Raw genomic sequence first — 26,238 nt, forward strand, 5'->3', positions numbered from 1 at the left:
TAGACCTAATAAATCATGCTGTGAAGTAATACTAATGTATTACTATCAGAATAATGATGTAATGCAAGGTTTTAATGAGTACACCCTGTTGCTCCCACATACATTAATTATATTTCATATAACAGACATATATTATACAATGATTCCCTAGTACTATTCCAAAATGTGCACGTTGATTGGCCCAGCCCAACCAGCATGCCCATTATAAATCCCACAATATAGCAATGGAAAAAGGACCGGTCGCCCAGACTTTTTTCCGTTGGTATAAAGTGCCCCAACACCTTTTTTACAATTAACAAGAGAAGAGAGAGAGAGAGAGAAAAGGGAGCAATGGAGAATTTCTTTTCTCCATTGCTTCCATTTCAAAGCATTGATGTACTGGGTATGCGTGGGAACGCAAGTCCCATATGCATGTGCAGTACATCAAAACAAAGAAGCAGTATACCACAACTGGCAGAAGAATAGTAATCCGCCATTATACAAAGACATTATTTAAGAAAAGTAAGTATTTTTTTCTTAAATAATGTCATTGTATAATAGCAATAACCGACACCGTGGTTGTGGTATATTGAAGATTTTCCCACAGTTGCCTTTGTTTAATCACTCGGGCTTCGCCCTCATGATTAAACCACACCAACCATGGGTAAATCTTCACTATACCACACCACGTCATCGGTTATTGCTTTATTATTGAGCACAGTTCCCACATTCCCTATTTATTCTGAATATTCTTCATACCTAGCATGAATTCCACAGTTTCTATAGGATACTTTACATTACTGCTTTATTCTTATTGTTTGAATTTTCTGCACCTGTCATATATGTTTTTAAAGTTTCTTTATCATGCCTCTTCTCATTAATTAAGCTAAGATATATCCATCACAATTTCCATGTGAAAACATTTAACATGCTACTTATAATATCCTGATACCTTCAGCCCAATGTCATTCATTTCACTCCAAAATAAAACTATCCTAAGAAATATTTATTTAAAAATATTTATTTTTGTATAACAGTGATAAAAACAGAACAAATATACATATTATGTATTCTAACATTTGTAATACTCAGTTTCTATACTCTCACAAAGTTCTGTAGTAATTGTAAATGATCTTTTAATCTATGTAGTATTCATTCAAAAGTGTATGTAGCTTTGTCCAACATTTATGATAAGGTCAAATTTATTTTACATCTAATTCAAATCAGTGAAATTTCTTTATGGCAAACATTAATGGTCAGATTTAAAAATCATGAAAAGAATGGATTTTATTGTTTCCCAAATGTTTAGAATGTTCTTCCTAGATCAAGCTAATATATTCCATAATAAAGGATATTGGGATTTTTGATTGCAAATTGAAACTGGAGCATTGAATAGTATTAAACATTTGGATATCTCACATTTATCCAAACTATTTTTTTAGAAAATGAATGATTTTTAACTAGTAATCATTTAGAAGTTATGTGCAGCATATGTGCTCTGGGTCAGCTTTTATTCATTTGCCACATCACCAACATTTACATTTTTGTTCATTATATACAGTACTTCTCTTATATGATATAATAAAAGATCTGTGTAAGAATTTCAATGTGAATGTTCACTGGACTAATGAAGAAGTTGAAAGTTTTGAGGAGTTTATTTTTGTTGTTGTTGATAATGATGTCTTCATCAGTATTTGAAAACTATACCTTTGACATTTAACTCCAATAATCTTTATTTACTTTTGATGCATTGTACCTTATTAACTTATATAACGTTGATACACTTTTAATATCTATTTTACCTGATATAGTTATTAATGCAATGCATTTCAATAGTGAGAGTTTTGATTTCCTGTTATTAATTGGAATTGCTTACATTTTATTGTGTAAATATTTTCTTATATTTGAAGCAGAATCCAATCATGTGGATTTAACATATTGTTATATCTGCTTTTTCAGTGTTATAGTTTTTAAAACCAAGCAAACCAAACCAAACTAGTATTTTCTTGTCTTTTACATATAATTTTTATTTGTGTTTCATCCATCTGCATAAGTTGATGTAAAGGAAGTAGGGAGTATTTAAAAATCCAGTTTATATCCCAGTAAATGGATAAATATAGTTTCTAAATTGTTCTTTAGGCTATGGAATTGTATGTTTTTTTTTTATTTTATGAAAATATAGATAATTATTTAATTATCATCTAGTTTATTACTTAGTATAGAAATAAACATCCAATGGGACATTCAGTTTCAAATTCTCACATGTACTTCCATGACAGTATTTCCAGCTGATTTCAAATGAAGGATCTTACCATTATATTACAGTTTTTAAATCAGCTTTTATGGAACATGCTACTTTTACAAGAAATTCCGACATTCCCTCTTAACATGGTCTTATATGATATTTTAAAGCTACACTGGGTTTATTTGGATATCACAGAAAGTATTAATTTATTTTTCTCTTTGCATATGTTTATCGGGTACTATTGATAATATTTGAATTATATAGAAAAACTTAGGGAAAAACACTGTTTTAATTAATTGCAATCTTACAGCAAACAAAATATTTGTTCCATTTTATGACCATAAATCCTTATTGCCATTAAGGATTATCACACTGTTTAAGTCTCTTGCTATTATTTCTTCCTCAATATTTAATATTTAGTCATTGTTTAATATGATTTTTTATATTATGATTCATTAAAGTGACTTTCATTTTAGTTGGATTAATTTGAATTTTAAAATATTTTCAAAATATTTCAAGGTATCCATTATAGGTATCAAGTTATTATTTATATCTTCAGGTCTTAAAATAATAAAGTATCATAAATCTGAAAACCTTTCATTTTGAATTTAATCTTATAAAATTAGCAAAAGGTCAATTGCTGTATGGAGAAAGAGGACTTGATTAGTTCATTTTAAAAAAAAATTATTGTGTGCTGCTATTGTATAGCTTGCATCATATTTCTTTATTTCACATATATGTTCTTTTGTAAGCTGCATTAGTCTTCTACCAGTCTATTTCAACCTAGAAAGAACCACACTGGCAAATGGCTAAACTCACAAAACTATGGTCTTGCGAATAGTATACAAGTTGAAACTTTTCAGTACAGGAAGTCATAACTTCTGACCTTTTAAAATAAATGTACTGATGCTACTTACAATTAAAGTAAGTTACTGTTTCTTAAATTGCTTCTTTAATGAACTATTGTTTATCAAGATATCACATTTTCAATTCCTTTTAGATACCACTCTTAATTTCATTCCAGCAGACTCCTTAATTTTATAATCAAAGCAATATTTATCTAGTATGGGTAAAGATAAGAAAATGTTGTAGATAAAACAGTACTTTTGGAGAAAGTTACCAGTCTCTTCTAATTCAGAAAAATGTTAACATTATGCTTTTCACCTGTCTACTCATGCACTTTTTCTGTGGCATAAGATGGGAACCTTATCTATAAAACTATATTGTTAAGATTACTAGACTGTACAAATCCCTCATATGTTTTTCTTCTTTTTGTCAAATTCATCTTGGATATTGCTTTTTTATCCACATTGGAGCACAACAGTTGTTTTCAACAGTCTGTTTTTGTCTGTCTTTTTCTAAGTAGATGACATTGATATTAATAAATATGTACACAGATTTCATCACCTAAGAATATTATATGTGACCAATGAAAATCAAAATAAAACTATAAGTTAACTTTATTATTTACTTGTTGATTATACAAATAAAGCTTTGTTTTACTTGTAGTCACAGGAAAATATTCACCTATAAAGCTTTTATATATACCCAATTTAATTCTAAAATTGTTCTCATCTGATAAAATGTCATTATCATAATAGATTACATATGAGGGTAACATGCTGTCTTTCAATAATAGATTTATATGTTCATAAGAACTTAGTAGGTTATTGATCCATGAGGATCTTTAGCAGCCTAACCATATATTCCCATGAAGTTTTTAACCCTTGTAATTTAAGTACATATCACCCATAGCCAGTCAGAACATTTACATGTTACTACTATCCATAAGGGACAGGGATGCTAAATAAGATGAATTTGCAGTTTCCCATCCATTCATCAAGATTACATCTGAATACAGTAAGAGACATACTTTGCTTTATGTGGACGGGAAAATGATCCCAAAGAAGTGGTGTTCTCTATGATGCATATCTATCCCTCCAACATATTCTATTTATGTTACATAAGAGATTAAAATCTCTTGAGTGGGTATTTACTCCACCTTAGGACTTATGGATGTGCAGTAGATAAGACAGGATCTGTATGTGAGGTAGAGATCTCACTTCAGTAGCCTTTGTGATATTGAGAGCAAGGACAAGGTTTTGAGATAGTCAGTGCAGTTTTTATGATTTAGGTAATTGATTTTCTTAGTGAGAAAACATTGTGGTCATTCAAGCTGTTTTAAGTGTTTGTAGCGGTATGTGTCAAAGGGGGCATTATACTCAATGATTGAGCTAATAAGTGATTATTACAGTGGAATGAAGATATCACTGAACCTAGATACCATACCCTTACTAATAAGCTTCACAATGAAAAATGGCTTTCTTGCAATGGTGGAGATATGGTAATCAAAGGAAACTTTGTTGTCCACATATGTTTCAGGGTACCTAACTACTAAATCAAATTTCAGGGGTGTGCTGTCAATGTGATAGATAAAGCAGACAACATGCTTGCCAAAGAAGACTATTATGCATTTCTTGGCATTTAGTTTTAGTACATGGTTATGACACCAGCTATTTGTTTAGGAAAGGCCATTTTGGAGGATTTTGGTGTCCTCTGGATAGTTTATGATGGCTACAACTTTACATTCATCTGAAAACGTGGTCATCCACAAACTTTTAGTGTTAGCTTTGATGTCAGAGAAGCAAATGCCAAAGAGGAGTGGTTCAAGGAATGAACCCTGGAGTAGATCACAAGTGACAGGTCTTTTAGAGGAGGTAGAGCCATGTACCCTAATCATCTGGGTTCTATTTGACAGCAGTTTGTTACAGAATAAGTTACACAGGGATTAACATTTAGCTGGGAGAATGTATCTACAATACCTGAGGGCGGGATGATTTTGAACATCTTTGTGAGGTCTAGGTATACAGTGTGTACTACTTTCCCCTCATCCATTGCTTTAGTAACCTTCTTAAAGAAATTAACCAGGTCAAGAAGGCATGATCTGCCCTTGACAAAACCAAACTTGCTTGAGTCAAGAATTTGTCGGTCAACTGTGCACTTATTTATTAATTCCATAATGATCCTCTCATTAAACTCACAAATGATGCTGGTTAGACTAATGACTTTATAATTACCTGGGTCTGTTAATGCCCAACCTTTGTGCAGGAAGATGGCTGCTGCTATTTCCCATTTATCTGTCACAAAACCAATTTAGACACTGATATTCAATAACTTATTTTGAGGGTTTGACAGGTCCTGCAGGTAAGTAGACAGTTTGGTATGTTATCTGGCCCCACAGAAGCAGTGATCTTGGACTTGGAAAGTGTTTTGAGAACTTGTTCTTGTGAGATTTGAGGAGGGATGTATATGCGGGTATGTGATCCAGAAATGTAGAGGGAGAGAGTGGAATTGAGTGTAGTTAGTGCTAAATTTATCCTCTAGTAGACTGTAAATGTCCCTAGTGTCTGAGAATGTGAAATCATTTACTATTAGCTCTGTGCAGAGCTGTGCATTGTTTTCAAGGGTTGTAGTATGATTAAAGAAGGTTTTATGTTTGTGTTTTGCCTGAGCTGCTACTTTTACCTCATGTCTAGCCTTAGTTGATTTGATCAGGGACTTGACTTCCTTGCTAAGTTTAACAGGAGAGTTTTTGACATCATGATAGTTATACTTATTACTACATAAAATAATTTTGTTTCTTTTATTGTACAGATGTTTATATTTGGATTCTACTTCGACCATCGGAATTATTTTTTTTTAATTTGACATTGTATTTATTTTATTTTACATTTGTTGACAGGGATTGTCCAACTGAGCTGGAGAGCACTTTTTCAGCAGAGGCCCAGGGAGAAAAGCTCCAGTACATAATACAATGACATAAGCAGTATTAATTTACATTCAAGTAAGAAAAAATATTATTAACACGTTATGATTCCATAGGTGGTAATGAGAAAGATATTTTTATATTCAAGTAAAACAGAAATAATTAGAATTTAACATATGATGTTATGAATAGATTTATATAGGAGGGTCATGACAAGAGAGAATGAATGCTGGACTAAGGCACATGAAGTTTGAGGTTAAAAGTGTCCAGTACTGAGGTAAGGGAGTAAGTGGTACTGAGAGTTGGAGATGGATAAAAGGTAGTAGAAGTATTTAAGGGGTAGTATTTGCTTTGGAGGAGACAGATGCATCTATGCAGCTCCTCACAAGTGCATAGCATTTGGTGGTAAAAGATTCTACATGCGCTGTACTATCTGATGGGGGTATTGAATTTAGCCAGGATATCACTCAGTTTTCATACGTTAGAATTCATATAATCTCTGAATACCAAGGCATTTGAGGATGCTTAGAGTTTCAGACTTATGGTGAATGTGACTGATTTATGGTCCAATTTGATGACTGAGGAAATTACAACAGTTGAAGAACAGAACTGTTCCATATTGGTGAGGACCAAGTCAAGGACTTTGCCACCCTTATTAGGAGTGCATCCTAACTGGTCTGGAAAGTTTGATTTATGAAGCCAGAAATCTCTTGGTATACATGTTAAGGGGTGTATAAGTGTTCTAGTTGATAGAAGGGTAGTTGAAGTCCCACAGGAGACTGGTGTTTGGCCTTGTGCTTAGAGATCTTTACTAGTCAGGTAGGAGGTATGGGTCAAAGGGGACATAGAGGAGGTCATTTTGTTAGTTATGATGTGATAAAGGGATTTTGTTAACGGTGAGTTGGATGTGAAGGAGTTCCTGGTCATCATCCTAATGATTCTGTTGGTGATATTTTGTTTTATGATTAGAGATACAGTGTTGCTTTTAGTGCCTTTATCTAGTGCAAAGGGCCTGAATGCATGGCAGGTGTTGAAGCCCTGCACTGATGGGGGTGCTCTCAATGGTCATAAACTAGGTATCCTTGACAATGTGCATATCAATACATTCTGTGATATGCACTGCATGTAGGGAGTGAAGTTTTTTTGTTTAGGTTCCTAGCACTTACCATCAATACCCTTATGTTAGTTCTATTTTGTTTTGTTAAGTTTTAAACATTTGAAGAATGACATTGCCTAAAAAAGGCTCTATTGGGGTAGATGAGGTATAAGCCAATATACAAAAGAGTTTTAGAGATAAATGTAGGCCATTACCGGCAAAGTATTTAGGTCTGTTTACCATCTCTTCCCAGGATGATTTGTATGAGCCCACCTTAAATGACATCAGAAACTAAACTGGTTGCTGAAGTTTATAATCTCTTGACTGCAGCATCATTCTCAGTGATGGTAAAATGTTTCTCAAGGTTAGGTTCATGCCAGTCTATGTCACATATTCTAAGAGCTCCATCATGTCTCTCTTCATATAGTACAGGGTGGTATGTCTCAAGTTGTTTATTCTCTTCTGTACTATGACAGTGCCATATACATACTTGTGGTGCAAGGACATGAATGCATATCTGATGTGACAAATCCTGGCAGATCAATAGGCAGCTAACTGTGACCCTCTCCATACACAGCCTAGTGAGGGGTGCTTCATTGTATCTCACTGTGAAATCACTTATGACTAAGATGTCAGATTGTGTGGAGGTTTGCCTTATGGGCTTTTGAGCTGAGACACTGAGAACATGTTTCATGTGGGTACTACTTGAGATGAGTGTTTGTGAGGTCAGTTTGTTATTATATTACATTTAGGATACCTCTGTGATTTAGATAGTTTATCATACCTCTCAATTGTCCAGATTTTTGCAGAATGTTCAGATTATTGCCTTATATTTTTGGTGTGTACCTCATAAAATCTGTGGTTTCTGTCAAATCACTGAGGATTAATTCACTAAATAATGGCAACCATTTGAGTTTCAGACATCATATACTGCGGAAAATACATACTAATGCAAAACCTGTCATACTAGCAACCTTCTAAATTTATAAGGGCAATATTTAAAATGTGTCCATATTTTGGGCCTTCATCCCCCATTATTTTTTATTTTGTCCAGATTTCTTGTGTTAAGAGGTTGAGAGGTATGCAAGTTACTTTTAAGAACCTTAGCATATGTAAGCCTATGAGTTTGGTCTATGTTGTGTGTGATAGATATAGTGTGGCATTGTGTTACTAACTGCCTGTTTGCTATTGGTAGTGGCTTTATGTGTGAGTTTTTTCCAGCACTAGTAGGTGGTTGTCAGTAAACATGACACAGTTTCTACCTCTTTCTGTCTCAAGATGCCCATTTCAGACTGGGTGAAGTTGCCTAATAATAGTAAAATTCTGTTTGCATAAACTATATTCATCATTAGCTACATCCCTGTGCCTCTATAACATCATAGAATCTAATACAGGAACAAAGGGATTGCCTAACATCGGTAAATTAAAATGCTGCCTAGTACATATTTCACTAACTGTTTTGTTGTCAGAAAATGTATGTCCTCACATATTTTATAACATTATTTACACAATCATTTAAAAGAACATTTCTAAACACGGTCCAGTATATGTTTTTAAAGTCTACTGAACTTGATATACTTTGCAATTCCAGCATGACCATAATTCATAAATGATGCTCAAAGTAATGATTCAACATATACAGCAGACAGTTGAATCTGTGGTACACTGGAGTTGTCCAGTGATGTACATGTACAAAATTAATACAGCATGTGTAAAGCTGTGGATAAGCTTGTACAACATATGGCAGGAAATTCAAAAGTTTATGGCATCTCCTCAGTGACCTCTGTAGATGAAAAATATCAATGAAAGTAAAAAATTTAGAATGTTGGGAAATTATTCTTACTAGGTACATAGTAGAACAAAGATGTGCAATGTAATTGGCTGGGCACAATGACAGCACAGTCATATCGGTTGGGGGTCCAAGTCTTCTGGAGAGCATCACACAACTAACAGTATATATGCATGCACATACACCCCCGCTACATGCATACACAAATACACAAACACATACACATGCACACACCACACAAATACAAAGAGGAATGTGTGTGTGTGTGTGTGTGTGTGTGTGTGTGTGTGTGTGTGTGTGTGTGTGTGTGTGTGTGTGTGTGTGTGTGTGTGTGTGTGTGTGTGTGTGTGTGTGTGTGTGTGTGTGTGTGTGTGTGTGTGTGTGTGTGTGTGTGTGTGTGTGTGTGTGTGTATGCGTATATGTGCCAGTCTATCTGTGTGTGCCTGCCATATATGGATACACCTATGGCCTCTGTTTTTAAGGATTGACTTCGACATTATATATGGGAGTATGAGTAACAGCAGGGATACCAGAATTTGTATAGTATCAGTGTTCATGCCCTGGCATGTATTCACATGCAGCTGTCAAACAGCAACTGTATGGACCCTGATGATAAAGGACTGCCACACATACTGTACACATTTCAGTGCAATGTGCTGTTACTCCCTGAAGGCCAAATAAACAGACTCTTAGTGGCTGTAAGAGGGGCAGAGAATATGTTGTGTAACAATTAATGATATATTTTCATACACTAGTCATGTATGGTGAATTGCTTAATATGGAACCTGGCTACCAATGATCATAATGGTCAAGGCAGTGTTTGCAGTTACCGATTTTCAATATGGTATTGCAGCATTTATGTTGCTAGCATTTAACATTTAACTTTAGTTTCAACTTGATTTTTGAACAGATCATAGTGGTACACAGGTGTAGCTGATCAGGACCTGTTGACTTTTCAACAAGATCAATTGGGATAATATTTATACATATATGATCGACAAGTTTTATGTCTACATTGGGGTCTGGTCCTTTATGTGTTTTCGTAAATGTGTTTACACTTATTTTTTCACTTATACAGTGGAGCGTAGCACTGCAGTAATAATTGTTGTATATTTATATAGTGTTTGGACATCAGGGGGTTATTGGCTTTTAAGTATATTAGTAATGGGCACATATGCTTATACATTCTGACACATGTAAGAGCTATTATGGTTCCTTTATGAACGATATTTCATTTTTTGGTAGTTCATATATTAACATATGCAATTAACTGCCATATACTATTGGATTGTGATCTTGTGTTTTGGGGGATGTAGCATTGCACAAAGGCCAGTTTTTGGTGTCTATTGATAACTGCATTTTTGGAAGGAATTTAGACATTGGCTACTATTGTTCCCCTTAATTTGACCTTTTTTCACATGTAGGACTGGATTTGATGTAGTAGGGTCTACACAACAGAAATTAAGTGCACTTATGTTCTAGTGGTCATACTCTGTATTCCACTATGATGTTCTTTTACATCATTTTTGAATTGATCTCATTCTGATATCCCTACATTATCGGTCTGTGTTAACATATATAGGGAATTTCATGTTATTTTTCAACCAATTTCATTTGGGTAGCCTCACATTATTGGTTTGTGTTCACATATATGTCTTTTAGGAAGAATCTATAATATTTTTATTTACTGCTTTTTAGCAGAATTGTCATTATTAATATCATTACCATTATTAAGTGATCAGGTTTTGACTAGTTACACAAACAATGGATCTTAGCAAGATCTTACAAGGTCTTTCAGCTGATAGAGATGATTTGGGGGTATTTGGACTGGACTCCAAGACTAGGATAAATAATTTATCTAATTTGGATGAGCCAGAAAGCATAGGTATTTCCATTTTTCAAAAATTAACCAAAGATATGTTCACTTTAAGGACAGATGTTTGGCATTTAAAATTGTTCAAGGCATATCAAGTAAAGGGGCTCTCACCAAGGAGTCTTAGAGTTAGAATTCAACCACTAGTTGCTAATATAGATGAGGATTTATCAGAACAATGGGCCCTTGCCCAACAGAGGGCATCTATGAGTTTTGTTGATGTATTAACATCTTATTATGCCAGGTCTATCAGCCGATGTATTTTGGAGGTGGCAGCCATTTGTGAGGAAATTAAGAAATATGAAGGATAGCAATGTTATGTGTCTTGCTTCAACTAGCTTAGCAAAGAATTATTAACTTTGGAAAAACAGCTGAAGGAAAAGAAAATGCATAAATTTAACAGAGAAGTGAAAGATTACTAAAGAGGTAAACCCTTCTGGTTAAATAAGAATGTCAAATTTGATAATTTGAACAGAAAACCTTTAAGAGGAAAAGACCCAAGTCTATCCTCAGGAAATCTAGAACCTCCCAGAGCGGCACATCAGGAGAGGATTCATCCTCTGTTACAGATTCAGATATGCACTACACTCAGGGATCCCCCATTCCAAAACATAGTCATCTGGATTACCCTTTAGGGACAAACCACACAGGGGAGGTTGAAAACATGGGGCAGTTGCCCGATGTAGAAACATTAATCAAGATCATGGTACAGAAATAAATGTTGTTGAAAATGTGTTGAACATTTCATCTACACCTTTATCTCAGGTTGAGTTACAACTGTTAAATAAAGGTCTTAATTTTGCAACAGATTTTTTTGTCTCAGAGGATTCCTTTGCCAAGGATGTTGCATCCTTTTGCCGTTTATTGAACTTAAGATTGTATTTTGATTTTGGTCCGGCTGTTGGGGATGATAGTTCATTCAAATTTCATAAATCTATGTTTATGCCCCTCATGCACCATAATGTTTTCATTTTCCAGAGTAGTGTTCTCAAAGATTTACATTTTCACTTCAAAGAATCAGAGATTTTAGCCAATAATCTCTCAAAGATTGAGCAACAGGTTGTATTGAACCTTCAAAATAACAAAAACTTAGTTATTCTACCAGAAGATAAAGGTGGGGCTGTGGTAGTCATGGATTGGACTAAATACCGTGGGGAAGCTGAACGGCAACTTAATGATGGCCATTATTACATCCATATGCGTTTGGACCCATGCCATAGGTTCAAACAAGAAATTGATGAAGTTCTCCATGATGCCAGAGAAGAAGGCATCATTACTGATTCAGACTTTCATTATTTGACGGCATCCAATCCTTGTAATCAATACCTTTATCTATTACCAAAAATTCATAAGAATTTAGAAAATCCACCTGGTAGGCCAATTGTTTCTGGGATGGGTTTACTTACTGAAGCACTCTCCCAGTTTTTGATCAAATATTTAAAGCCTTTATTAAAATGCATGAGATCTCATATACAGGATACCACGGAGTTGTTGCATATCATTCTTGGCATGCAATTAGAACCTGGTTGGTTACTATGTACTCTTGATGTAACAGCGTTGTGTACCAACATTCCCCATTAGGCAGGATTGCAGGCTTTACAATATTGGGTAGACAGATCCAAATTATATCCACCAGGGTTCAGTACCTTCCTGGTTTACCTAGCAGAACACATACTTACTAAAAATATCTTCTACTATCATGGCAGATGCTTCTGGCAGTTGCAAGGTACTGCAATGGGAACTTCTTTTGCCCCTATTTACACTCTGATTTGTTTATGGCCTTTGTGGAAGAACAATTGATTTATGATTCTTCGCATAATATATATATTGACATATGGAGACGGTACCTTGATGACTGGTGGATGGTCTGGAGGGCAGACAGTGATTATTTAACAGAATTTGTGGAATATTTAAATGGTAACAAGTGGGGTATGCATTTTACGGTGAACTATCATGTACAACAAATCATGTTTCTGGATGTCTTAGTCATCAGAAACAGTGATAATACCTTGGATAGTCAAGTATATCGAAAATATCCACAATATAATTCATTATTACACACAACCAGTTTCCATCCCCCTCACATTACAAGGAACATTCCAAAATCACAGTTTCTCCGTATGAGACAGATCTGTTCCAATCCAGACAATTATGAATATTATAGACAAGACCTGATTTATAGGTTCAAAACCAGAGGCTATAAACCAGGCACTATTCTGCGTGCAAGCAATTGGGCATCTGCCAAGGATAGGACACAATTATTGATTTATCAGGATAAACAACAACTGAGAGCTTCTGATATTTGTTTATTCACTACATATGGACGTAACACCAACATACTGATGGACAGCAGCAATCGACATTGGAATATATTACCAGCTGATCACAAATTATTCAACATTCTTAAACCCAAATGTTCGTTTTCCTTTCGCAGGGGTAAGACATTAGGCTCATATTTCAGCCACTACAAACGTTGGCAGGTTGTTGACAGATACCAACAACAAACAATCCTGGGGGATCCCCTTTATGGTTGCACATTTTGCACATTGTTCTAGTGTAAACAAATGTAAACAATTTTCCAGCAAAAACACAGCCACAGTATTTGACATAAATTTTTTGGCTACATGCAATACAGATTGGGTTATTTATCTTGCTACATGCTTTTGTTCAGCATTTTATATTGGACAGACATCATGACCACTAAGACTACGTATGACTGAACACTTCAGTGATATTAGAAATAAAAGACAATCCAGTGCCCTATACAAACAGTCCCTTACACACACAACTGCAAAATTCAGATTTCCTGTCATTGATAGGATTATAGGAGACAAATGTAATAGAATTGTTTGGCACTCCATTCTTAATAATAAAGAAAAAAAGTGGAAAATTAAGTTGGGCGGTTTATTTCCCCCGGATTAAATGAACAGCTTTAATTATCTAATGAGAAGGGTTGACATTGGTGATTGTATGCATTTAATGGTGCATGGTATTAGTGAATTGTATGGCTTAGACTGACAAAGGCATTATGTAGCCGAAACCCATCTGGTTCTTTGATTTTTGTAACTGTTTCTTTGACTATATGCCATAATTAAAGAAGATATTTCACACCACTTTGTGGTGGTCTACTTTTCTTACATGGAGTGTATGTGACTCTGCCCATGTTTGCACAAAGCAATCTGTTTTTTTTTTCACTTGTACTAAATGGCAACACCTTCAAGATGTGTAACAGAAGTACACAAAGCGCTCCCTTCTGAGATTGGCATCAAGCATATGAGATAGGTTACATAATGTTAATGACTGTGTTCCATTGCATGTAAGGAGACAAGAGAGTTCACAGTCACTCTAGCACTGTCAGATGTACCCTGTGTAAGTGCTTTTTACAGAACATTAGAAGGTATCCAACATCACTGGATACTGTACATCCTTTTGGTTCTGCACCTCTCGTTGTTCTCTTTGCGGACAGAGCTGCACATTCACATGGCATCATGTCCTTAATACTGGTGTTTGCAAAAAAAGATTATCACAGTGAAAAATAGGCGTATGATGTTACCTCTTTGCACGTGTCTACATGAAGCATCCAGTATGAACAGATTGAGGTGATTTTTTTCCCTTCCTGAACTGCATTAGCACAGACTGTCTCCATGACATGCCTTGTAGCAGCAGTTATAACACGTAACGTGCAGCTTCAGTAAGGTACATGGTACCGGGTAATATTTTTCTCGACTTAAACATCTGTCTGTGGTTATACATACTGTGTGTTAGTGGATGTGTCCATGCTTTGAGTGGGAACACTTGCATGTAGAATACTACTTCATGAGACACCCAGCATATTCTTTTGGAATGGCATAGGAAGCAGAAGATGATAGATTGCAATGATACTTTGTGCTGGGGATGGCAGAGCGAATGCTGTTATGTTCTTAAAATGAGGCCCTCATGACTGACACATGGCTAATGAGGTATATGATTACAAGGGCATAATGAACAGGCACCCATACACACTCCCTCAGACACAGTTTGACATGTACAATTTTGTTTGCTATGTGTGTGTGTGTGTGTGTGTGTGTGTGTGTGTGTGTGTGTGTGTGTGTGTGTGTGTGCGCACACGCGCACATGTGCACATTTGTGTGTATGCAAGCTCACATGTTCACTACTGCAGAATCTCCAGGAGATCTACTATTGGCCTAGATTGTTATAACACATAGCTTGTAGCAGGCCATTTCTCTAATGCCACTGTGCACCTTATGCTAGTTTCTGCATACCTTCCTATTTATGGTTGTGTTGTTAGGAGAGATAGAGAGACATAACACAAAATAGAATGGAGACAACAGGCATTTCTCCAGTTTGAGAAGACATCCAAGAAGACATGCAACATCATATGCTTGACAGTGCTCCTTGACGTATGTCCAGTATAACTATACTGCATTTGTAAGGCAATAGTAAGGACCACCAGCACTACTCTCTCACACAAAACCACTTTATTCCACGTCAAAGTCTCCAAAACACATTAACATTCATCAGAAATTACGTTTCCGTCATAAAAATGACTTCTTCAGATAAGGGACAAATGCAGATGAAACATCTTAAATACCCAATCTAATTAGGACTCACCCAATCAGAAACCATTTTAAATGATTAAATTAACACAGATTTAAAAGTCATTCAATGTAAAATGTCCACTGTGAACTATAAGAATATCCAGTTGTAAAATATCTCGTTATAAAAAATATATCTATTTATAAAAATTACACACAATACACAATTCTCTATCCACTAGTGTTACTACAAACCATGATAAAAATGTGCAAACAATATATAGATATTATAAGTATTTGTTAAAAAACAAGGATATATATATATATATATATATATATATATATATATATATGTGTGTGTGTGTGTGTGTGTGTGTGTGTGTGTGTGTGTGTGTGTGTGTGTGTGTGTTCAGATGCATAGAATAAAAGTAGCATGTTGCCTCCATCTACTGGTTAAAGGGGATATCACAGTTTGGCTTCTCTGATTTTTAGTACTGAACCTATAGAAACAGTTTCATTCACACCTGGCCATTTATTAGCTTCCAGTACTATCTGCCAAAACAATTCTTTGTACTCAGTATTGAGTTCCCAAGGTCCCCCCTCCTATGTTTTGCCACTACTTCTAAAATGTAAAAAGAAAAAGATGCACTGTGATAAGTGGTACTGTGTCTATGTAAGGCATTACTATTATTGTGGTTCCTGATTTCATATAGGTGGGAAAACAAATACATTTTTAATTCCAGATATGTAGAATGCTGGAAATTATATAGACATTATCTAGATGACATCTGTTTATTATGGAATGAGTCTGAAGAAAAAAATTTGGAATTTTATAACTATATCTCTAGTACCACATTTTTTTTGAAATTCAAAAAAAATTCAGTTTCAAATACATTCAGTATAATCACATGAATTATTTGGACATCACTATACACAAAAGTAATGGGAAGTTTAAATCAACGTTTTTTAGAAAAGAGATCTATTTCAACTCTTTTCCGTTTTTTTACCAGTTCACACCCTTATAGCCAGAAAAAGAAGTTTGGTAAAAGGGCAATGTGTGAGGGGGAGCAGGATGCCCTCCGAGGAGGAGGACTTCTTAGTAGAATGTGATCTGCTAGAACAAATGTTCATGGAAAGGGGTTATCCACTTGAATTGTTAAGGGAAATCAGAGCAGAAGTCACCTTGGGAAGAACGGACAGGTTTGCTGCTATACTGGGACAGGATAACAGCAGTATTGGTAGGTCTAATAACACCAATAATAATAATGGAGTGTTTGAATGAGCCTTTGTGGCCAACTATAGTGGTGATGCGGGGGGTTATTTTGAGCACTGTTGAAAGGGAATGGAACAGATTTGCTGCTATATCTGATCTGGATATTTTTGATACCCCCCTTAAAATGTTTATATATATATATATATATATATATATATATATATATATATATATATATATATATGATGGGGACAGGGTAGATCTACTGGCAAGAAATAGGATTTTGGTCAGCAAAGAATATGCTACTTGTGAAAATAGTGGTGTTGTATACCTAGTGTTATGTAAGGAGTGTACTAGATTCTACATAGGAAAAACAGAAAGAAAGTTATGAGGAAGAATTTATGAACAAGTGGCATTGCTCAGATCTGCTTGGAGTTAGTGCAGAATGGCACAAAATACACTGAACCAACCGATATCACCAACATCTTGGCAGACAGGTTCAGCGCAAACTTCACCCCCTCTCATCCCAAAAACCCATAACCATACCAGAATAATGAAGAGTCCCTGAAATCACAGACACTCAGGTTCAAACAGCCTTCTCCAAAGCCAAAAACACAGCATTAATGGGACCGGACGGTGTCCCAGGCTGCATCCTACACGAGCTCAAATATGAACTAACCCCTCACCTAAACACACTGTTCAAACTCAGCCTCTCCACAAGCTATGTACCCATAGAGTGGCACACAGCAATAGGTATTCCGATCCACAAAGGTGGAGCCACAACAGACCCTGGGAACTATTGACCTATAAGCCTGACTGGCTTGGTCTGCAAGGCTATGGAGTGCATCATCATGGAACTCATTAACAGAGACATTGGGAACCTCCATCCACTGGATCTTACCCAGTTTGGCTTTGTTAAGGGCAGATCATGCCTCCTAAACCTGGTGGACTTCTTTGAGACAGTTACCAAGTCTATAGATGAGGGAAAGGTGGTACACGCAGCCTACCTAGACCTCGCAAAGGCCTTCAACACCATTCCCCATCCTGGTATTATAGACAAGCTCACCAGCCTGAACATAAACCTCTACGCCACAAGATGGGTTGCCAACTGACTCATGGACAGAACCCACATGGTGAGAGTTGCAGGAGCTAGCTCCAACTCTAAACCAGTTACAAGAGGCATTCCCCAGGGCTCAGTCCTAGGAACCCTGCTGTCCGGCATATACTTTTTAGAGGTACAGGCAAGCACAGGAGGACTATGGCTGACCAAGTTGGCAGACGACTGCAAACTAGGGGCTATAATTAACTCTCCAGATGACACAGACATCCTCCAAAAGGGTCTCACTGAGATGATACCTGGTGTCAAAATCATGGCCTCAAGGTAAATGCCAAAAAGTGCATAGTCATCCCCTTTGGAAAAAACAAAGTACCCACAAACTACCACATAGGTGGTAGTCCCCTAAATACGTAAGGCGTAATAAGGAATCTGGGGACCCAAGTAGATAGTAATCTCACCTTTGATAATCGCATTGCCAAAGTGGTTAGAAAATCCTTCTATGTAGCCTACCTAATCACAAAAGGGTTCACATCCAGATCAAAAGAGGTCATTGTGCCCCTCTACTCATCACTCATCAGACCCATCATAGAGTACAATGCCCCATTTGGGATGTACCTTACAAGACATCTGCAACAGCTGGAAAGACCACAGAAGTACCTCACCAAGAGGATCACTAGCCTCAAACAGATGCCCTATGTAGCTCGACTGAAGAAATTCCAGCTGTACTCAGTTGCATACCGTCCCCTCGAGCCACATGCTCTAGGGATCTAAACCTCACCACAACAATACACAGAACGTGCTGGAGGGATAGATTTCTGCCCCAGAGACTTCCCATGCTTTGGAACAAGATTCCAATCTACATAAGGCAGAGCTCCTTGCTAACACTCTTCAAAAGAAACCTTGACAAGTGGATGAGAAACAGAAAGCTTACCATGGGGATCACTTCAGTAGCTCTGCTGGACAGAGGCACAGGGAACTAATCTAAGGCGGCGGCGAAAGCCAACACATTTGGCTAGGCTTATAAATGCCTTTGGGCCGATAGCTTAGTACCTACCTATGAACCTATGAACCTATGAACACCTATATGAAATCAGGAACCACAATAATAATGCCTTATATAGACACAGTACCACTTGTAACAGTGCAACTTTTTTCTTTTTACATTTTAGAAGTAGTGGCAAAAGATAGGGGGGGGGCCTTGGGAACTCAATATTGAGTACAAGGAATTGTTTTGGCAGATAGTACTGGAAGCTAATAAATGGGCAGGTATGAATATAGCAATAACCCATGCCTGGGTGTGGGTAATGCTGGATTTACCCACAGTTGGTGTGGTTTGGTCACGAGGGCAAAGCCTGAGTGGCCAAATAAAGCCAACCGTGGGTAAATCCAGCATTACCCACACCCAGAAGTGGGTTATTGCTATTATGCAATGACATTATTTAAGAAAAAAAATAATTACTTTCTTAAATAATGGAATTGTATAATGCCTCCTTGCTACCCTTCCACAGCTGTCTGGCATTCTGCGGCAGTTCTGATGTATTGTGCATGCGTATGCCTACACAGTACATCAGAGCTGTGGGCAAAAGCAACGGAGAAAGCAAGATCTCTGTTGCTTTATACAAACTGTTTCGCCATGTTAAATGGGTTTAACATAGCAAGACAGCTTTAAAAAAAGCAACGAAGAGTCTCCGTTGCTTTTTTTAAAGCTGTCTCGCTATGTTAAAACCATTTAACATAACAAGACAGTTTTGAAAAAAGCAACGGAGAAAGCAAGATCTCCATTGCTTTTTACAAACTGTCTTGCTATGTTAAAGGAGTTTAACATAGCGAGACAGCTTTACAAAAAGCAACGGAGAATCTCTGTTGCTTTTTTAAAGCTGTCTCGCTATATTAAACTCGTTTAACATAGCAAGACAGCGTGAAGCAACGGAGATCTTGCGTTCTCCATTGCTATAAAAAAAGAGTTATAGTAATGGAAAAAGTCCGGGCGGCCGGACCTTTTTCAATTACTATAACTCTGATTTACAATGTGCACGCTGACCAATCAGCGTGCACATTTTGAATATTAATGTGGGGTTGTTGTATAATGAAACTGTTTCTATAGCTCCAGTACTAAAAATCAGAGCAGCCAAACTGTGATTTCCCCTTTAACCAGTAGGTGGAGGCAAAGTGCTACTTTTATTCTATGCATCTGAACACATTTATATATATGCATATCCTTGTTTTTTTAACAAATACTTATAAAATTTTTATAACTGCGGTAGCGTTGTCGCCTCACAATTAGATGCTGTCCTGTTCGATTCTCAGCTAGAGCGCCTTCTGTGTGGAGAAATGCGTGAATGGGCGTACCTTCGTTGAAGGTTGTGCGTCTGCGATGGCAACTCGGCATGTAAAAATCTACTGCCAATCATTAGTGGACCGGAGTTCCACTGTGGTGACCCCTAACTGGGAAAAGCCGAAAGACACAACAACAACAACTTATAATATTTATATATTGTTTTTACATTTTTTATCATAGTTTGTAGTAACACTAGTGGATAGAGAATTGTGTATTGTGCGTAATTTTTATAAATAGATATATTTTTTATAACTAGAGATTATTTTACAACTAGATAGTCTTATGGTTCACAGTGGACATTTTACATTGAATTACTTTTAAATCTGTGTTAATTTAATTATTTAAAATGGTTTCTGATTGGGTAATTCCTAATTAGATTGGGTATTTAAGATGTTTCATCTGCATTTGTCCCTTATCTGAAGAAGTCATTTTTCTGACAAAAACGTAATTTCTGATGAACGTTAATGTGTTTTGGAGCCTTTGACGTGGAATAGATTGGTTTTGTGTGATACAGAAGTGCTGGTGGTCCTTACTAGTGCCTTACATTGCGGCTTGGTACTATTTTGGCACTATTGGATTTATTTTTCTTGTTTGTCCAACATAACTAGACATTGTTGTTGACAATGTGTTTCTAGCAACATACTCATATGTTCATAGCATCAAATCCACAATGATTTTGCATTTGAGTATACAATTTTATCTTTTGGCGGGAGACAGTACAGAAAGCAGCCATAGTACTACACATTGTGTTCCATGGTGCAATGTCTCTTGATGTTACACATTGCTAAAGGCATATATAACACATGATTGGCCATTGCATCACTCATACAGCAAACATAGATAGAAAGTGCATTGGTAGCAGCACTATATAAGCTGTACAGATGACTATTTTGGCAAGGCTTCTTTACTGTGTTCCAGACTTCATCCTCTATTAAATTGTTCATCCACAGTCCAGACTATGAGTGATCCATAAATATTATCTCACTTCCCATGACCATAGATCAACATGCATTAAAGTTACTCTTTGTTATGAGACCTGTCTAGCAAGAATGCTAATCCATCATTAAATAAAAATCTGTATGTCCCTATTTTCAGACTTGATGTAGCCATTCACACAATTTTCTGAGTCCTTCTCATCACACATACTTTTTGAAGCTGTCTAGTGTACATAAACCACACAACATGACCAACATATGACTGGCATCAATAATTGAAGGACAGGGGACACGCATCCTACCTCTCCCTTTTTAAGAAGCAAAAATAAATGACCTGGTGTGGTAGAATTTAGCAATACAGTTCACTGAAGGCTGAAGGTTTTACACTGTGTCTTTGATAATGTGCTTGTATTTTCCATAATTGCTGTCATTCTCTGTTTCTTAAATAAATTTCTGATTAGTATCCTAGATTGCTACTGGAAGCAGGCAGAGTTTTGTGATATTTGGTATATGTACTTTTCAAGGGCCTTTGTTCCTGTTTTCAGTGTCTGCAGGATGATAGGTGTGCTGCTGAATTTTTGGCACTACTACATATCAGTGAAAATGAAAAGTGAACAAAGTTGAATTAACTGTTATTTATAAAATGATGAAATTCCATAACTTTAGTTTTACTTCCAATTCACAAGAAAAAAAACAGTAAATATTTCTATGCACTCATGTGATTTCAAAGACTGCTATTATCTGGTCAGATGAAGTCATCCTGTTATAATGACAAAAATATCTGTATAAAAGTGATGGCTATCCTCTATGCCACATTTATTAAAAGTATTAAAATATTGAGTTACAATACTGTTTTTGTCAATATAATAATAGGACCAAATATTTGTTAGAAAGTATGCTTCATTATCTTCCCAGGAGCTCTAAACCATCAAAATGTCTAATACAAGTAATAAACTGCAGTATCTGAAGTGTTGTATGAAGCATAATTCACAAACTGTATTGATGACAGAAAATGTTGTGTGTCCTGCGTAAATGTGTAGTGCTTATGCCAGACACTGATTATTATATTCTTTTCCAGAATGTTCCCATACTGACTAGTTATGCATTTCAAGTATATGTTTTTGCACTTAAGTGCAAAAATATATTTCAGATACATATCTAGCCATAGTCTGTGAAATATATAAAAATAATAATAAAATGACACTATCTAGCATTATTTAAGACTTACCATAAATGCTAAATGTAAATGTAAGACAGATAAGTTGTGAAATTTACATTACCTACAACAGAAGTGAAGAGGTTGCCTTGCATTTTGTTCATGAGGGTCTTGTGTTGGTAACTCAATAGGATAAAACTGGTTGACAACAGCAAGCCAAACTGAGCAAACTTCCAAGTATTTAAAGCCTGTAAGGCTCTGTCTGCACAAAAGCTACCCAACCAAAATGCAGCCAATGACCCTGCAGAAGCTGGCCAATAAAAGAGAAACAGGCAGTCCCGCCCTTCTCTGGAGCCCAAGCTCAGCTAGCTGTCACATAGAAGTCACTATTCTCACCAGACATTGGAATGCTTTGTACTCGTCCCGTTCTCCTTGTCTCAGTCTTGTCATTGAAGCAGGCCAGCACTAATTTGCACTGAACTGAGCAAACCTTCTGCAACTTAAAGTCTGTAAGGCTCTGCCCCAACAGTTGGAACTCCGAACCTTTTCTGGAGCCTAAGTCATGTCGCTTAGAAGCCTCTACTCTCGTCAAAGGCTAGAATACCACAGACCTAGTCTTTGGAAGCACATGAAGTCATTCTAGTGCATTCGTTAATTAAGGACACAGATGTAAAAAGGCTCGGTAGACTCTGTTGTCCCTGGAGTCTCAGAATTACAACAGAGGGCTCAATGAGACACAGTGCTTTCACACAGACAGCCTTCACAAGCAAAGTGTATCTTTCATCCTGTAAAAAGTCACAAAATACTTCATGATGCCAAGCACACAAAAAATTATGACAGTCTAAGGTGTTTTACAGGTTATTAAGGCTATTTTTATGCTGTACTATGCTGGCCACTGTTTTGATCTGACATGAGACTAAAATTTAACAATACTGAAAGGTACTTAATGAAACTTTGTTAAGCACTTTTTTGTATCAGAAAGGTGCTTAACATATAGAATTATGACTGGGTCTCTGATCATTACTAGTTTATCAAGTGTTTGAGATACAGGTGCCAAGAAATTCACCTTGTTTGAGACACGGGTGCCATGAAATTCACCTTGAAAGCAAATCTTAAGATATAGTAAGCTGTGAATTGTATCACCTATAGCAATTATGAAGAGATGACTCTCAGCATCCATACTGAGAACACATACAGCTGGTTATGATCGGTGACCTTACCATAATTCTTTATAGTGCATGGAGCTTTATTTGCTTTTGTATCTTTATCAAGGTACAAAAAAATGTATTAGCACAAAGTGTTACTGGCTTTTAAGTACTAAGCAATGTCAGGCAGGCAGAAACAAGTATTCATCTGTATTAATAGAATTAATAGCTTTAAAAGGTGTTAGATACTCAGTTTTACTTTTAAAAAATTTGCCTTCTGCCACTGCACTATGCTGGCTGGTACTGTCCACTTTTCTGTGGCAGACCCAGGAATTTGCAGATGGGGGTGGGGCGCAATCTGGAAAATAGACCACTGAGGATTTTGAAAAGTGGACCAATGGGTGGTAGGAATTGTGAAAAGAAGCCCACCTGGGACTGCTTTTTCAAAATGTTTGAAAAGGCAGCAACATGCATTCCACTGCACATCGGCATTATGCAGCTGTGGTACTGAAATAACTCCAGTCCAACACAAAACAAATTTACAGACAGTACCAGTTGTTTTATGGCATGCAGGGGACAGATGTTTGGTCACTCAAGTCACGGTCCCTTTGTATAGTGGCATTGCCTGCACATGCATTATGATAACCTAGCAAATAGTCCCACTGAAGGCAACATGACACAGAAAATGTAAGAAATTTTTGTAACAAATTTATATGTGCAAGTTAAATCCCGAACAGCAAACACTCAGTTAAGTTTGGTTATATTCAACAAATTAAAACAAATGTAATCATTGTAACATTATAAAGAAGAATTTAACTCAAAATCTGCTTTAAAGCCATGCAGCCATCCTTTCAATATAAACCAGGAAACACTACTGGCATACTTCTCTATAAAGCAACATTGGAATGCAGTCTTAAGTCAAGACGAGTTTACGTTCGCTACTTCTACTACTATTGTCTGATCTGATTAATATACAGTGATTAACTAGAAATATATGGACTGAAAATCTTCCACACAGAGAAGTTTCTTACACTGTTTTCTTTCTGGGAAATGCCAGACAGTCAGAAGAGATGACAAATTAATTATTTACTCAATGAAAAATGTACTGCTAACACTGGTACTCAGTTGACAGCATCTTTTGATGGTACATTTTCTTCAATTTCCGATTTTTCTTCCCATCAAGGTTAGTGTTTTCAGTCATTGTAAACAAAAAGGTGGGGGTGCACACCCCAGCTCCACAGCCTAAATTTTCCACTTCTATTAGTACCTAACACAAGACCTGAACCTTTTGATAAGCACCACTAAGTCATATTAAGACTGGGTCTTGAGCCATGGACATCCTTAAAAAAAATTATCTTTTTACCAATTTTAGGGCATAATCACAATGCCCCATGCACTGCAAAGTTGCATTTTCCCAAATGTACAGTGTAATTATGGCATTCCATGCATTCAGTGATATCAGTGATATGCAAGCCAAGAGTCAACTGTATGCTGAATTCATTATTAATCATGTAATGCTAAAGCTCCATTAATTATGTCTTTTTTTTTCATTCAACATGTGACACCTATGCACTGGCCCAGAAATCAAGGAGCTTCAATTCTCACCACTAACACCAGTGTGGGGCATCCATATAGGGAAAGAATAATAAATACACACACAGTAAAGTACAATTTCCCTTAAGAGTACACAGAGATCACAGTCAGTCTGGGGCTGGTTTCTCCCTTTCTCTCCAGGTCCCCAATAAGACTTCCCACTGGCACAGCTATAGGGTCCAGATCTCAGCCTAGTGGGCAAGCTAAAACCACCAGCACCCTCTCTGTCCAACCAGTGCTTCGTGTCCCTGCCCAGGTAGCTGACACACACACACACACACTTTAAGATAAGAGTTTATACAACCACACAGACACTCCTGGGGAAGGCTGCCACAGCTTCTCCAGCTATGCCCCTTTTACCCAGACTATACAGTAGAAATCACTGCTACCACTCAGCTAATATTTATCAGCTACTCAAATACCCTTATGAAAGGGTGTCCAATTATACTGTGCAATATTATTATCCAAATGGTAAGTGCAACCAGCCAAGACTTATTTGGAGTGACTTGGTACAGTATCACTATATACATGCAATGTACTCTTAGAGCTTAAATTATCTCTACACAAAACAGCCACAGTTGAAAGGTTTAAAAATATTTAATAATAAATAAAAAATGCAAGACAATACCTATTACTACACAGTGCTAGTCAAGAGTTCAGAGATCACAGAGAAATACTTAAAATAATACAGTAGAAAAGTTCTGACATCACAGAAAAACAAACTAGTCTAATCTTTCTATTTCCTAGCTGTATCTAAGAGAAAACACAGTTCTAAAATCCTACTTACATATAGACAGGCAGAGTGGTGAGTTGGATGTTCTAAAGATGAATGCTCAAATGCTCTCATTCTTTCTGGCCTTAAATTGATAACACAGTACCACTGATTCATTTCAGATTACATCATTTCGTTCTGGTTCCCAGGCTACCAGAAACTCAAAGGTTAATAGCCCCTTTGATTCTGCAGCTGATCAGGAGCCAGAGCAATAAAAGAAATTATGCATGCAAATACTAGCCATTAACTCTGGCCTCAAAACAATAGGTAGACTGCCCTTATCTAGACATCTTGGCTCCAAGTTTTGACATAAAAAAATTGACTTATCAGCTTTGTTACAGCAGAGTGTACTGTTGCTACATTTTTGAAGTTACACATTTAACACCATTTTTTCCCATTTAAGATAATAAGCCTGTGGGTTATATTAATATTTATAAATGACAGAATTATGTACAAAATTCTATCTGGCTAGACTGGCAGCCTTCACCTATCTTCACAACCCCCCCCCCCCCGGGGAAGTCAATTTAGTTTTTTTAAGTGACCCTTGAGAAACATTGCCTTGAAAGGGTTAGGTCTATCCGAGTATACCTTACCCCATTCCCTGTCTTGAGAGCCCATCTGCACTGGCGTTGCTAATCCCACTGCGGTGCTGCACTGACATATCATATGCTTGAATCCCTAATCTCCATCTTAGCAACTTGGCATTTTGCTAGCTGGCTCTGTGTAACCATATTAGGGGGTTGTGA

This window comes from Protopterus annectens, chromosome 9.part0 (genome assembly GCF_019279795.1).
Source record: "Protopterus annectens isolate FY-2018-M chromosome 9.part0, PAN1.0, whole genome shotgun sequence".
Taxonomy (NCBI): domain Eukaryota; kingdom Metazoa; phylum Chordata; order Ceratodontiformes; family Protopteridae; genus Protopterus; species Protopterus annectens.